At 38.2% G+C, this 16,728-nt stretch overlaps 1 long non-coding RNA gene across 1 annotated transcript in view; it reads right to left on the bottom strand.

Annotated features, from left to right (window-relative positions):
• Nucleotides 1–662: 662 nt before the first annotated feature.
• LOC116444016 overlaps nt 663–16,728 on the bottom strand; it is a 44,482-nt gene continuing 28,416 nt past the window's right edge. The window contains exons 3-5 of the long non-coding RNA XR_004240152.1: nt 9,177–9,355; nt 6,807–7,063; nt 663–5,253 (exon numbers count right to left, since the gene is read on the bottom strand). This is a non-coding gene — a long non-coding RNA (uncharacterized LOC116444016). The remainder of the gene's footprint in view (nt 5,254–6,806; nt 7,064–9,176; nt 9,356–16,728) is intronic.

Genomic DNA, 16,728 nt, shown 5'->3' with positions numbered 1-16,728 from the left:
TTTGTGCATCTCATTTGACACAGAATAGAAAGCTATCCCAGAATGACTTCATATTAATTGCTGCTATTGTTCCAGTTAAGAAAGGTGCATACAAAAAAAGGGCTTGTCATTATAACAAAATGTTTTCCATTCTCATTACTTTCATTGCTCAATGAAGTACGTTAAATTTGTGATTTTTATCTGTTGAAGGTGGTATGTGACATACTAAATTATGCAACTGATCTTTGGGTGGTGTGATTAAGTGTTTTGTAAAAATAAGTCTGCCAAGCTACTTTACCTTTCATGCCTGTTCAGATATATTTTAATTTAGGTACAGCTAAAGATAAAAGCTTGATGACATAAACTTCAAGTGATTGATGCATGTATTTATTTATATTCCTGGATTACTGATCAAGGGCAGTTAATTACTAAATCCAAAAGTCCTGCCTAATTTGAGTCTGAAAATCTAAAACATGTTGTGACAGCAAGTTCTACCCTCTGCTGTGTCTCACTGTGTGGCTGGAGCTCTCAGGTGTACAGACACTGTGCAAGGAGCTGGAGACCCTTCATAAAGATGTATACTTTAACTAGGAGAGAATGAAAGAAATTTTTCAGTCATTTTGGAAGAAACCTAAGAGAGGAGGGAAGCTAGGACTTTTTTGTGAAACACACAGCGTACTTGGTTCTCCAGTGACTTGGGCAATAAATAATATTTTGCTTTAACTATTTACTTATGTGCTTATTTTAAAATACATAATACATTTAAAAAAATATATAATATATATATTAAGTATATGCTTATGTGTTTATTTTTAAATATTATACATAGACATCTTTTATGACGCCAGTATTACTGGTGGTAATTTAACTAGTAGTACAGCCTGCGAGGTTATGGGAAGAATACCATTGTGGTATCACAGTACAAGGTCAGAATGATTGATTAAGAAGCCTGTATGACTGAATTCTTGATACAATGACATTAGTGGTATGAATTTGGTTTTGGTGCTCCTAGATGGGTAGAGCCTATTCTGCAAAGTGATTGTTTTCATGAGGAGACTTCACGTTAGGCAAAATGGTTACTCCTGTGAAACTCAGTACAGCAAAGCTCCAATTTTCCCTGAAGTGCTGCAGAGTTCCATCAGAACTGCCTGGTTCTTTTCACCAGAACAGTTAATTTTAAATAAAATGTCTGTTATAAATATTTATTCATTTTTTTCTCCTTCTAAACACCAAAAAGGGAATCCAGACGAAAAATATGCTAAACTAACATCAAGAGTCTGATTAAATTTGGAAGATGCAGAGGTAGGACTCAACAAAACAATTCTTATTTTTGTGCTGAGTTATTTTGCATTGTTTAGTTTGCAATGTTCCTTTCCTGATAGACTGTAACAGCTGCCAAAGCATAACTTTAATGAGGTAAAGACTGGTTTAGCCTTGACTGTAAATGGTTCGTATGTTATGCTTCCCTGCATTAGCTGTATCCTTGAGAAGCATCCTTTCATGTAAAAGAGGTTTAGAGAATAGAATGAGAAAGAACAGACTATAAAATGAACATGTTAACAGGAATTTAAATTTTAACCTCCACTGTTGTGCTGGTATTATGCTTGATGGAAAGTTACACTTGAGCATGCTCACTGCAGAAGTAGTTTTTGACTAAACAGGACTTTTGTATGAAAATAGGTGCTTTCCCCAGGAGGAGAGACTGACCTACAAAGGACAGCTAAAGAATGAAGCACACAAATTTTCCTGAAAAAGCTAAAGCAGTGTTTCCAAACTTTGACCAAAATATTGAGATTATTATATTCTCTTCATCTTTGTGTAAAATCTAACATTCTGGTTATGGCTACAGGTACAAAGTGAATTCATAGATTCACTGGAAGACTTAAGAATGAACTACAATAACGCATATACGTCATTAGAAACTAGGTAGCAATGAATTGAGTCAGAAGGGACTGCTGCGCGCAATATTTTGTGCATTGCTCGGAGAAGCAGTTGGAGGGCAGATCAGATTTGGTAGTGAAAAGCTGGAAATGCTCTGAGTAATGAAGCTATACATCACGAGGATAAAGTATGTTGTATGAGTACTGACTTAGTGAATGGCTCTAGACTACGAAATTTGCTTCTGCAGAAGCTTGCTTCAGTACAAATGTATAGAGAAGTCAGCTAAACCTTTCCAGATATCTCAGGGTTTGTTCATCTTGTTAGATGAGCAAAAAAATTTATCACTTCCCTGAAGTTGAATGGGCTCTGACCCAGCAAATTATCTTGGATCCAAAAGCCATTTGAATATTGTAATCAGGCTATGCTTAAATTCATAGCCTTTTTGCCTTATCTTCTTTCCCACCAGAAATTTTTCTGGGAATTTTTTTTTATTGTTCTTGAAGTCAGCCCTGTCTGTCATTCATTCTTTTGTAGGAAGGGCAGCAAAAATCTCTGTGTGTCTTTACAAATAGCAGGAATTTGTCCCTTGGGACAAACTGTAGTCATGACTTTAAACTCGAAGCTGAAATTATGCTAAATGCTACCCAGGAATCATGGCACTGTTGATGTTGTAAAGATAAGTGAAATTGGCTATTTTCTGTAATGGCCCCTTTTGCAATTTAAACTTAGTAGGAAATATTTAATCCTTACTGAAGATAATAAAAGACTTTAATTTCTTTTCAGAAAAAAAAACCTATCAGGTGATGTTTGTCCATTGTATACAACTTAAAATGACAAGTCACAGACTAGAACATCCTTCTAGTTGAAAGTAAGTGGTATTGATGTTTCTCTGAGAGGAGATTAATCTAGATGATTTCCTGGGGTCTCTTTTAGTCCCTCATGTTCACAGTTCCTAGATGCTGACAACAAGGAAATATTCAATCAGTTCAACATGAAGCTAAGTAAAAAATACTTACAATTTTCTTGCAATGCATAATTAAACTCTATCACGTATTGCCCCAAGATTTCATTGCAGACAGATGGCAAACAGGAGCCCAAAAAGTCTTAAAATTTTATATCTCTTCACAGTATTTACAGTTGCGCTAGAAGTGGGAATTATAGAAGGGATATAAACATTCATACTTCTGCTGTTTATCAGATGGGAATATGAAATAAAATTGGTTAGTGTCAAATTTTCTTATTTTAGAAAACCATACATTTTTGTGTATGAGACAAATTGTCAGGGTCTGTGTGCTAAATTCTGTGCTGTTTAATTGAGTAAATGGCTTTTGCCTGGCAAAGGCCTATGGAATTCAGCCCAGTTATGTCTTTTCTATGTGAGTCCTTTTTCATGCAGTGCTGTGTGCTGCAAATTAGGAGGCATTAGTGCAACAATGCAAGTCCTAAAAATTTTACTGTTTTCATGGAAAATTATGTCTCTTGCCCATCATTAACCAGCAAACAGTGGCTCCCATTCAGTATTTTATACACCACTGAATAGTTTGACATGTCTTTAAACAGCCATTTTAGCAGTTTAGTTTTAAAAGATTCTGTGTTGCTGACAGAGCAATTGAACAGCTGGCTGACTGGCTGTACTTTGAGCACTAGTGTAGTTAGAGCACAGCTTTAGTGAAGTAAATAATAAAAAAATACTAACTGTTAAGTCTTGTTTGTGATAGAATGAAGAGTGTGTTCCCATAAGTTTGGGAAGACAGAGATTTGTAGTTCTGTGATACTAAAGCAGAACTAGCATTCATAGAAGATCTAAAAATTTTTTTCTGTGATGAATGCTTTGAAAAATCTGTTCAGAATGTTGCTAATTTACACTACTGGAATGAACAAATTTAGAGGTGATTTGTATGTACACTATTCATAGCACATCTGAGTGCTGCATATGCTGAGCACCAAATTCCACCAAAGACATCAGTGCACTGCTCCTAGATGAGACTCTGCATTAAGGAAAAGACACTCTGCTGAAAGAATGATTATTGTTGAGAGAATATGTGCAGACAAACCGGATGGGCAAAGAATAGATTTTCAACCCAGGGCTTATTGGAAAGAAAAAAAGCAGTCAGCTGTTTCTTAATATCTAATATTGTAACAGAATATACAAGTATTGTACTAATAACTTTATATTTTCTGAAGTGTGTAATAATTTCAATGACTTTAATGTGTTGCCAATGTTTAAGCTGACTTAATTGGTATAATCTTTTTAAATCTTTCAGAGCTATTCCATCAACTTAGTGACTATTCCATGAATCAGTCAGGGAATGTGTGAAAATACACCTAGGTTTTGGAGGAGAAAACTTCCACTGTAATTTCAGAAATTCTCTTCAGATCTTGGGAGCTGTTTCTGAGTCCTTTTTGGTTTTTTCCAGTATCATATTTTATTTGGATTTCTTTTTTTAATTATTAATTGTGGTAGGTAACCTAAAAGGAGCAGAAAGGCAAGGATGACATATGCCTCATTGTGTATATGATGACATATGACCAAAATCTGGTTAGAAAGCAAAAAAGTGCTCTGGAGGGCTCTAAACAGGCAATAATATAAATATTTTTAAAGTGGAGGAAAAGCAGAAGTTCGTGTTGCTCTTTCAAGCTTCTGTAGGAATACATCAGCTGTAGAAAAAAATGGCTCATCTTCAGTGGTTTTTAGTCCAGAGAGAGCTGTCAATCACCTTGACTCCCTTGAGCTACCCACTGCGGAGTCAATAACAGCAGTTGCCAGTGTTGTTGCCTATAATTTGAGGACCCAAATGGCTTTGGTTTGAAATTAATTTATAGAGTTTTGCAATTTTTTTTTTCAGAAACATTCCCTTCTTCTGGTTTGATGTCAGTTGAGAGGAAAGAGGAAAACACTGTGCACATACAGATACTGAGGTGCACAGGTCTCCACAAAACCACACCCAGCAAAACCTTCTGTAGCTTTCTGTCTGGGACATCATCTCTACTAGATGTGCCAACATAGCATGAAATTGTCTTTCACAAATAGAGCAACTGGTTACTCTGAGAAGTTTGGTGAAAGCAGAGTGAGACAAACAGCAGAGAAGAAAGGGAATTTTCGGGAGGGTCAGGAAAAGCATTCAAAGTAAGAAGAAATCAAAGCGTACCTTCAGGGCTGGAAAATATTTTAGCTATTCTAGAAAACACTTTGGCTTCCTGCTGCTTGATTTCTCACCAATAACACAAAATCTCACACTCTCCTTGAAGACTGGAGACTCAGCAAGAGCCTCTTTTCCTTAGCGTGTTCAGGCACCCACACTTCTGCCCATGGCCCCAAGCACAATAGGATTGGACATGCTCCTCTTCCCATAGGGGTGCTGAACATGTGGCTCTGGATGCTGCTTTTGAAACCTGCTTAAAGAGAAATGCAACAGGAAGGAGACTTGTTTTAGTAACTGGCAGTGCAGAAGGAATGAAGGAGTTGTCATTTATTATTAGCTATTTTAATCATAAAAATTGCCTATAGCAATCACCAGTCTTCTGGCTGGAATAATCCCTGTGTGATGGGTTTGGTTCATTCGTCTATACCTCCATGCATGAATAAAATGCTGTGCTATGTTCAGTGGTGTTTACATAGCACTGGCATTCTGGGATGAATGTAGCCAGAAAAATATTATAGGTATTTCTGAAAGAACCAAGCATTTTCTTTTGAAATTGATGTGTTCAGTGCTTTGAAGTCCCTTGAGAACATGACTGGGATAAATTCGTCATCATTAGATTGTGGGGCACCTTTGACAACTGCAGCAAGAAACCACACTAAACTTGAACTGAGATTTTCTAAGCTCACAGGGCGAAGTTTAGGTCTGGTGTAGCCAGTGTCTGTATTTACAAATACAAATACTTTGGCTTTGTATGTCTTACTTGCTAGTACTTCCTAAAAAAAATGTAATATCTTTAAAGAACTTGGTCCATCACTAGTTTGTATTGATCATCTGTAGGCAAAGAAGGGTGTTTTTTGTAGACATATGTAGTTAAAAATAATAAGATTCACAACATTGCACAGTACCTGATGCCAGATAGTTTCACTGTTGGAGTTTTATGGGTATATTAGTACTGATAATTCAGTGCTATTAGATCCACTTGCATAAAGAGCCATTAGTACTAAGAAGTAATGATTAAAGTACTCAACAACTGAATTATTTTTATTATGAGAGGAGAAAGAAAATGTGTTATTACTACAGATGCTAAGAGGTTAATACTTGTAGTAAGGCAGCTCTGCACAGCTTTGTGAAAAGAGTGGAGAATTTTTTCCCTAGAGGGAACAGGAAAACTGTCTAATAATTCTATTCTTTAAATTTGCTGATGGCTATGCATAGTTAATGAAGTTAAATCAGTAAGAATTTTCCTTCTATTCAGGAGAAATAAAGCTCATAACATAATAAGTGCTTGACATATTGCTGGCTGAAAAATGTCCAAGAGATTTAGACCCATCTTCCCACATGTAGTAGGATTTAATAGCTTGTTCCGAAGTACCTTTTCTAGTTAATTATTTCAAAAATATACTCTTTTTAACAAAAAAAGAATTAAAATTGTATTTGAGCTTAAAATTATAAGGATTATTTGTTTTGCATAAAGAAATAAAGTTGGAAGAGCCATTTTCCATACAGAATTTGATAATTATTCCAGGAATGTAGGAATTTTTACAAAAAATGCTTAAAATTCTTAGTTAATTATATACTAACTGGCTAACATCCTGATTTTCAAGAATGGCAAGAAAGACGACACTAGAAACTACAGGCCTGTCAGTCTCAATTCAGTGCTTGGTAAAATCATGAAAAAGATTATTCAGGGAGGTATTGAAAACACCTCTGGACAATGCAGTCATTGATCTCAGCCTACAGGGCTTCATGAGGGCAAAGTTCTACTTGTCCAACCTGATTTCCTTTTACAACAGGCTAACCCACCTAGTTATCTATGAAATCCAGTAGATACAATCTTTTTGGACTTCAGCAAAGCCATTGATGCTGTGTCTCACGGTGTCCTTGTGGACAGAACATCCATCCCAGAGCTGAATAACTGCGTTATGCGACAGCTGAGCAACTGGCTCACAGCTTGGGCACAGAGAGTTATAGTGAGTGGTTGGTGTCTGGTCATTCGTGGGGTTCCACAGGGCCCCATCCTCAGCCCAGTGCTCTTCGACATCTTCATTAACAGCTTGGATCTAGGACTCAAAGGAATACTAAGTAAGTTTGCTGATGACACTAACTTGGGAAGCACTGTTGACTCCCTCAAGGGCATAGAGGCCCTGCAGAGAGACCTGGACAAATTAGAGAGATGGGCAATCACCAATCATATAAAGTTTAACAAGGGCAAGTGCCAGATTCTGCGCCTGAGATGGGACAACCCTGACGTGCCTACAGACTGGGGAATGAGAGGCTGGAGAGCAGAAAGGGATCTTGGTGTTGCGGTGGCTGTCTCACTTTACACCCCCTTAGTCGCCTTAAAAGTGGTCTCTCCTTACAACACTGTGCTAGGAAGTTCTCCCTTTGTCTAGATTCTGCTGGTCACTGGCCCTCTCCCCCTCCCATCCCTTTTCCCATTGGCTCCTGTTACGTCATTCAACCTTGCCTCTGCCCCCTAGCCCTCAGACTATTGGTTTTGGATGCTCTGCCTGCCTTTGGGAGTTTTTGGGATAAAACGGGCACAGGCTTTTGGTTTGGTTGTTCTTTCTTGCCTCTGCTCCCTTTGGGTGTGTTGCCGTTAAATGCCTCAGAATGCATGCAGAGAACCCCTCTTGCCTCTTTGTCTCCGGTTCGTGCACAGACTGTGTGTGTGAGGGGCTGTTTGCAACCACCTGCAAAGGTGAGACTGTGTGCATGTGTAGGTGCTGGCAGAGTGTTGCCTGAGCGGTCCACGAGGGACCCAGTAGGGACAAATGCGGCACCGATCCACTGAAGCCGTCTTCCATATCTGGGGGTCCTGGTTGATGCCAGGTTGAATATGAATCAGCAGTGCCCTGGCAGCCCGGAGGGCCAACCATGTCCTGGGGGGCATCAGGCACAGCATCGTCAGCTGGGCAAGGGAGGGGATTGTCCCGCTCTGCTCTGCACTGGGGCAGCCTCACCTTGAATATTGTGCGCAGGTTTGGGTGCCACAATGTAAAAAAGACATTAAGCTATTGGGGAGCGTCCAAAGGAGGGCAGCAAGGATGATGAAGGGTCTGGAGGGAAAACCTTATGAAGAGTGGCTGACGTCACTTTCTTTGTTCAGCCTGAAGAAGAGAAGACTGAGGAGAGATCTCATTGCAGTCTACAACTTCCTCATGAAAGGAAGAGGAGGAGGGGCAGGAACTGATCTCTTCACTCGTGATAAGTGATAGGACTCAAGGAAATGGCATGAAGCTGAGTCAAGGGAGGTTTAGGCTGGATATTAGGAAAAGGTTCTTCACCCAGAGGATGGTTGGGCACTGGAACCAACTCTGTCAGGCTTGGTGCTGTGGCCACCCAGAGAAGTGGTCACAGCACCAAGGGTGACAGAGCTCAAGAAGTGTTTGACAATGCTGCCAGGCACATGGTGTGACTCTTGGGGATGGTTCTGTGCAGGGCCAGGAGCTGGACTTGATGATTCTTGTGGGTCCCTTCCAACACAGCATATTTTGTGATTCTATGTCTATAAATTATATCTTGTGTTTTTTTCTAATTTGAAATACATCAATGTATCTAAGTTGTCATCTATTTTAAACTAAGGCAACATGTGCTTTAATACTTTCAGAAACCTTACTAGTTGACTATGTCAAACTATCAAAAGAATTGGCAGAATAAGTGGAGATAATGATCCCTGTAAATGACCTTGAACTGTGGAGCCATAAATAGACCATAAATGCCATTTTCAAAATATGACATGAAATTTTATTCTCATTATACAGTATGCATGTAACTCCCAAAAGTGAGTCAAGCAGAGATGATACATTCCCAGACTATACCAGCTTTACCATGAGAACAGAATGGGAAGTGAATTATAGTTTCTTCAGTTATAATATCTTAATAAGATATATATGACGAACTGATTTATATGTGAAAAACTTAAAATGCTGACTTGTTCCAGTTGAGCTGCCACACTTCATGTTTTCACATTTATTGTTTTCACATAAACTGGTAACACTTTCAGTAATCCCTACTGAATCCCTTTAATTGCTACATGGAAGAAAAACAGAAATGTTACTTCAGAAAAAACTGATAAATCACTACTCTTTGATTCAGATTCAGATCAGGTAGGGACAATGAAATTTGTATAATGACCATGTAATTGAATTTTGTTCTGGTAACATACAGTACATGGCAGGAAAATGCTGTCTGTATCCTTGTGATGTGTGGTACACAAAGGCTGTCCCTTTGTGGCTGCTTTTTGAAGCCCTCAGAATAGCCACAAGGAGTAAACTTTTTCCTTAACTTTTGCTGCTAGGTCTATACAACTTCGGTCCAGTGGATATTTCCAGGCTCTTTTCTTGTTTATCCTAAAATATAAAGAGAAATAGAGGTGCTGAATTTCTTGGAACATCTGCGCAAAACTTGAAGGGACTGCAACAGAGGGGTACGAGGAAGGCTGCATATGAGTGTAACATGAACAAGAATAGGAAAAAGGGAAATGGCAGTTGTTTTCTTTCTGGACAGCAACTGTGGGAAGGCAGATAATTCAGGTGCAATCTATAGGAGTAACTTAACAGAAACCAACAAAAAAATTCTGGTTTTGATGTCTTGGTTCCTCAAAAATTACTAAAAGCTGTGGGAAGCAAGTTATTGCAATTTGTATCTTGTATCTTTCCCTGAGTTCAACACTAGTGAAATAAGTTTCCTTCAAATATATTAGGTCGATTAATGATTTCCTGCTCTAAGTTTATACAAATAAAAAATCACTGACAATTTTAATTATGAATTGACTCAAATCCTAATATAATTTTAATTTGAAATGTGAGTTTCAGCACCCAGTAACTTGTTTCCTTGCCAACAGTAACTATGATCTCTCCCTTACAGCTTGTGTGTGTCTGTGTATAGAAACACAATATAAGTCTTCAGTAACAAAGCAATAAAGAAATCAAAATGGATAGACAATCAAATTATACTCCACTCTGAACATAGCTGAAGCAATCTGCTCTTATGCATCAGGCTTTGATTATAACTCTAATTCCTTCTTCACATAGTCTACCTCCTATATTAATGTGTCAATTCAAGTACTCTTTACTCTTGTCCTACATTTGATTAAAAGAGAAAAAAATCACATCTGGGCTATATAATTTTAGAATAGGCTCCCTTAGTAATGGTGACCTTGGCTGACCTTATTTTTTGTTTTAGAAATGTGCATATCACATAGTCAAATGAGCTAAAGACCCATTTTCTAATAGAAATGAGAACGTAATGGTAGTGAAAAGAGAGTGAGCCTGATCTGAAATCAGTGTGTAACATTCAATCATACAAGAGGGTAGGGAGAACAGGAGGCATGGATAATCCAGTAGATGTGGTTAGCAGCATGCAATATTCAAAAACTTCTCTCCAAGTAGTATGGATAAAGTATCTTCTCTTACCCCACTTCCCCTTACCTTGCAATATATAGGAAATAATGTGTAGCTCAGTATAATGATCAGACTGTATATAGGGGAGAATTTATATACATAAATTTTGTGCCAAACCTGCACAACTTTATGGTTCCAGCATGGTAAAAGTTGCACTGGGACATACAGTCTGGTATACCTGTATATTTCCTGATTTAGACGCCTGAAATCTTGAGCTTTCCATTCCAGGATGCTAATGATCATAAAAGGTATTTTGTACACAAATTCAAATAATTGCTTTCATGATCCTCAGAAAATAAATACTATCCACACATGTGAAGGTGGAGAGGCACATCTTCAAAAGCCGTGAGAAAGATTTTGTCTGCAGATGTTTATAGAGGAATAGTTGAGGGGGTTGTTTTTGTTTTCATCTTCTAAAGAGTCTAATCAGACTTACATGGCTTAGAAATAAGAAGTCCCAACAAGTCCAAAACAGATGTCAGGTCCCGTTTTCCCAAACATTCAGCTTCTGTTATTCATTGCTGTAGTGTGTGGATTCCTCTGGGATTTAGGCCACCAAAACATGTTTCTTTACTGATGGCTGGGAGCCCTCCATGCACTGAAAAAGTGCTGCCTTTTTTCCTTTTTGAGTAACTTTAACCTTAGCAAGAAATTAGTTCATTAATAAATGAAGAGGAGTGAATTAATTATGAATTGAAAATGGCAAAGATTGAGATTCTCTGCAAGATTTCTTTGTCGTATATGCACACACAAACTAGAAATAAGGGGAGGTCATACAGAAATAATTTCAGGGCAGGACAAGGGAGCAAGTGAGGAAACAATTGAAGAAACAGAGCCTGGGGGATTTTCCGCTCTGGAGAATTTATGGCATTCAGTTTTGGGGTGAATACTTAACCTGTCACTTGCTTGAAAATGGGAGAAAGCACATCTGGTTGTACTGATTAGTAATTTGGGAGTAGAGAAGAAAGGGGTAGAGGTGGCAAGATAATCATGAGCCTTCCATAAATTTAACTTCTGCTTCTAGAAGCATAATAGAATTGTAGCAAAAACCATCTCTCTACACATATAAAACCATTTTGAGCAGGAAGTATCATGATTCTTATAAAAGTTGCTTTTTATCAGGCATGTTTTGAATTGTTCTTTTGAAAGTACAGTAGAAAATCAGTGGCTGTACAGACTGCAGCAGATGAAATAAAATATCTTTGGATTTAATTTCAGAGTTTAATCTCATTCTATGAAATCAGCTGACAAAAATTAATTTGCATTTACTTGAAAAGAGTAATAGCATATGTTCCATAAACAGAGCTGAAGGACTACCAGATGTATTAAAAATAACAATATATCAAACAATATAGCTATTTAATGACCTGTTTTAGGGACTAATAATTTAGCAGCATAAGTAACGTATTTCTTATGGAAATGGTAAAACATAACCATGAGTTCCAAACATCCAAAGTAAATCGTAGAGCAAACATTGATTTAGAGTCAAGAGTCTTGATATACAGGCAAAAAAAAAAAAAAAAGAATGTGACAATATGGAAAGATGTCTGTCAAAATGGGTGAAATAATTTTGTAATTACTATAGACGCAGAAAAATTTAACTTATCCCTCTCAAGATTGTCCTTAAAAAGGAAAAAAATGCACAGGTGAATGAAAGAAAACCTGTCCGGAAACAGTTTTCTCTATTTTGCAATTTTGGCCTTAGTGTTTGTATTATTATGTTAATTCCACAGTCTTCAGAGAGCTTTTTTTCCCAGAAGTGGAATGCCTTGAAAAAATATCTTTGGAGGGAACTGTGAAGTTTCCCTCCTCCAAACCATCTTAATTAAAGATTTCATCAGAGAATCTGTCCTTACGTGGTTATAGATGAATCAGGCTTTGCTGGAGAGTGAATTACCAGATACATCATCAGCTTAAGGTGAAGAAGAGCAACAGAAATAGATGGAGTGACATATGGGAAAAGATAAAATGGCATTAAAAAATGCATAGCTTAGCTTCAGAAATGACTTCATCTGTGATGGGCTTTGACGATAGTTTGCAGCTATTGGGAAAAGTGTGAAATAAAAAGAAGGAAAAAAATTGTGTGAAACTTAAGAGTATTTTTGTTTACACCAAGATTGAATTCAGCCATATGTTTTCTGTAGAGGTGGCTGTACATTCCTTTCAGCCTATATCCACTAGATACTTCAACAGTTTGTGCTCTGTGAATAAAGAGGGTATACAGACCTAATATTTCCCCAGCTCTTTGCCATCCATATCTCTTCCCAGATCACATTTTTATAGGTTTTGGAAGATTATTGTCTTCATTCAACAGATAGGAAGGCTTCCAGTGTGACTGCAGGAGCATACAGGTACCCCAGTGCAGGCTTGTGCATCACCTGCAGAGCCCATTGGAAAGCCATGCCAAGAATATGATGGTATACTGGAAGGAGTTTAATTGCCTAAATTGGCTTATAAAAGTTTACACCAGAAGGATGTGACAGGGCACGGAATTGAACCTTCTTGACTCCTCACTTCCCATATTGATGTGTCATATTTCCTCCCTCTCTTTAGTTAGACGTGGTTTTACGGGGAGATTGGCATGGTAGGAAATACTGCTGTGGTGTGAAAGGAATCCTATCCTATGAACAGAAACACCACTCAATTCAGCCCTTTTACAAACAGGAATAGGTGAGCAGTTAGTCTGAGGTGGTAAGTAATCCTATTCCTATGACCATACCTCATTTTCTCCAAAAGGAACACAGATGTTTTAGCACCTGGAAGTCTCTTCATTTCATTGTGAATGCTGCACTAAACTGCATGAGGCTGTGGTCAAAACTCAATTAGTTTCAAATAATGTCTGCAATGTGGCCAAAATCTTCCTGCAGCTTTACCTTCAGGCTTCCCTTCTTCCTGCTTTTTCCTCTCAATACTTATAATTTTGTTGGGATGTGAGACTGGTTGTTGTTTTCTTCTCAGTGGTGCCAGGTGGTCACTTTTCCATCGTGGCAGTTTTAGTTAAGAGTCGGCTTCCTGGTAGCTGGATGTCTTTCCCCATTAGTTGGCTGTTGCTTGTTAATGATTGAGCTGCTGCTTCATGTTTACCACTTTCTTTTCACAGCTCTCATCTTGTTTCATCAGTTGACATGCCAGTAGACTCCCTGACAACATCAAGTATCTCCTTGTGCTACCTCCCCTCCTCTTGCTGCTTCTTCTCTTTCCTGTGCCTGGCATTCTGGTTGTTGTTCATTGGGTTTATTGTTTGGAACAAAAATCTGCATATCTTTGCTGCCTTTACTTCTGAGTTTTTATTGAGCTATTACTTTATGTTCTGTTGTATTGTTGGCCTTAAGATCTAGAATTGTACTATAGATAGGTGGGCTATTTGGAATTTTTGTTGCATATTTATTGTACATAGTAAGGCAGTGGATAATTCTGGGTATAGCATGGTGGTTAAATCATGGATGTTTTATTTGTGCAAATGATTTGGACATTTTTTTGCGTTTCTGTTCCTAACCAGCTCTCTGTGAATTTTATTTGTTAATGGTGTTAACAAAGACTTGAGACTGGACTTTGCCATCTATTTCAGAAATGCAATACAGGTAACATAATTAAGCCTCTTTCTAAGGAAGCAAGATCTGTTTTAAATTGAAAGATATAGGTTAATTAGCATGGAATTTAGATCAGAGACACTGCACAGCAAGACTTTGTTTTTCAAATTCTGATCTTCAGAAGTCAATATGTATCTCTATTGACCATGCCAATGAATGACTGAATGGTGTGTTTTACAAAATCAGACTTTAAAGTAGGCCGCTACAAGTGTCAAATCTTTTAGAGGAAGAATTGAAGCCAGAGTATTTACCTCAGTGGAGAGCATTAGTCATGCATTAATGGGCTTCTCTAAAATTTTGTATCTGTGTCACACAGTTCCATTTTTGTCAAAAAGGGCTCTCTGCTTGCCCTCTGTTTGCAAGGAAGGTGTCCTAAAACTATGACTGCTTCATGTATGCTTATAATTATTTCTGTTCTGAGGAACAGAATAACTCTTAGGCCACTAAAAAGCTTTTGCCTTTACATGCATTGACCATGTTTTTTGAGATGAAATGATAGCAGCATGAGAGAAAATGTCCTGGGATATAGTGATTTTATTTTATTTTATTTTGTTTTGTTTTTTAGAATTTCATGAATACTGTATGTGTACTTTATTGTATTGCCACTATGTATAGCATTAATATGACAGCAATAGCTTATACTAAGTTATTACAAAACCCTGGGTTACAAGGGGTCTGCAGTAGCACTGTCTCCAGTGCTTTCCTGATCACCAGCACATGACTAAAAGGTTAAAATCATGTGACATGTGACATCCAAAACCAGCTGGTGGGACTTGGATGATGAAGCCATCTTTGATTGTCTGAGCTTCAGTTTTGAATTAGGCACTAAGCCAGAAGGAACCTTCTGACTTATGCTAGGAGCCAGGGTGTTTTTTATCTTGAGTCGGTGGGTACTAGCCCATGACTTGGGCATTGGATAGTTGTGTCCCTCTCACCTTTTTGTGTCCCTTTTCATGATTCAGACTGCTTGGCTCTTCCCAGCCTATGCAGAATAAAATGTCAGCTATTCTTTTGTGCTGTTCCAGAGCTTTACCAAGACTCAGGCGCTGTCAGAGCTGTCTGCAGTCATTTGTGTGGGAGGTGTGTGAGGGGACTTACGCATTAACTGTGCTGAAATAATTACTGTATTTGACTTGACTAATAAGTGGTATTTTTTGCCAAAAAAAAATTCTGGACAAGGGATAGAAGAGTGTTTTACTCATTTAACTCTGTACTCAATAATTCCACAACGATGAAAATATAAAATGCTTTGATGAAAAGAAGCAATTACTTCTAAAAGATGTAGGAAGCACTATTTAGGAAATAGGCACCATTTGTTATGATTTTTTTGCGCAAAGTTTAAACTCAGAATACTGAAGTCTTTGGAGAATAAAATGTTAAGTAATTCTGCAGTCTTATTTTTTTTTAGATGCTGCAGTTTCCCTGTGTTGCCATGGTAACATACTTTCTGTATAATTGCCAGGCTGCCTTACAGTGATGCAAATAAGCAAAGAAGTTGTCACATGGAATGACCTAGGCTTATATTTGAGTGGAGATTTACTGCCCACAGAGCAGCAATAACACCAAAGATATCTGTCACCTGCAGGATAAGGAATTACATGTCGCTGAAGTGCTGCTGAAACAAATGGCAGTGGATGTGAAGTGCTGGGACTTGCTGTTACGCAGGAGGACTAGAAGCCCTCCCCCAAGCCTACTCCTGCTGAGATTATTTTTTCTTGTGCTTTACATGAGTGGAGGATCAGAACTTTTACAGCTAACACCAGCCCTAAGCATGTTATTTAGGAATTTAATTTGTCTTGGAGATACAAGAAGTCTGGAGCAAAGAGCTTTGCAAAGAAAGAGTTACAGCTCTTACCAGAAAAATCTGGCCTCTTCTCTGAGATGAATTAGTACTGGGATCCAAAGAACTCCTCTCAAAAAGGGATGAAAAAAAGGGGAAAATTGTGGGAGAGGGAGGAGAAAGGGGAAACCAAAGGGGAACAAAGGCATTAACAAGTTTTCCTTAGTTTCTATTTGATGAAGGCAGCATTTACATCTTGCACTCTTCTTCAGGACACTTTTGATGTAAACCACAAATCCCAGTGGTTCCTGGGAATACCCCTTTACAGGAATCCCTCTCTTGGCCAAGCTTTCTGCCCTCAGTCCTCACTATATTGTGATGTTTTGCTCCATAAGGAAGAAAGAGCTGGGGTAATATCTGGTAATATCTTAGTGATGAGCCCTGGGCATTTCTGACAAGCAATCTGAGAGTGCTCATCACCACATTCAGCTCAGGCTAAAAATAAGTTTCTTAAAATACAAGTTTTAAAACATAAAAGTCAGAAAAAAAATTAAAACCCCCAAACCAATAAGCCACCAAAAAGTGCGGTTCTGCATCAGTCTTGGCACTGTAAGAATTCCCTAGTTGCTCCAAATTACCCATTTTTAGGACACAGTAAGTACCTCAGATGTTCTGTATACTTTTGCTCAGAGGTTTTCCTCTCTTGTTGGACCTCTTTGTTCCTTTGTTAAGTATGGATGCTGCTAAAGCTCCCTTTTTCACTGCCTCAGCATCTCTGCTAGGATAGATGCTGGGGGATTACCCTATTTTGTTGGGGTTTTTAGCAGTTTTTTCTGTAAGACGTTCTTTTGGTCTTTGTTAAAACCATATTGTCCCTAGAGTGAGTTTCTCTCCTTGTGCTCACTCGACTTCCTTCTTGGTTTTCTTATGCATGGCTGTGAACTTACTTC

Source organism: Corvus moneduloides, chromosome 5 (assembly GCF_009650955.1).
Source record: "Corvus moneduloides isolate bCorMon1 chromosome 5, bCorMon1.pri, whole genome shotgun sequence".
NCBI classification, from domain to species: domain Eukaryota; kingdom Metazoa; phylum Chordata; class Aves; order Passeriformes; family Corvidae; genus Corvus; species Corvus moneduloides.
The sequence above is the reverse complement of the archived record's forward strand: the minus strand, read 5'-3'. Positions and strand labels throughout refer to the sequence as shown.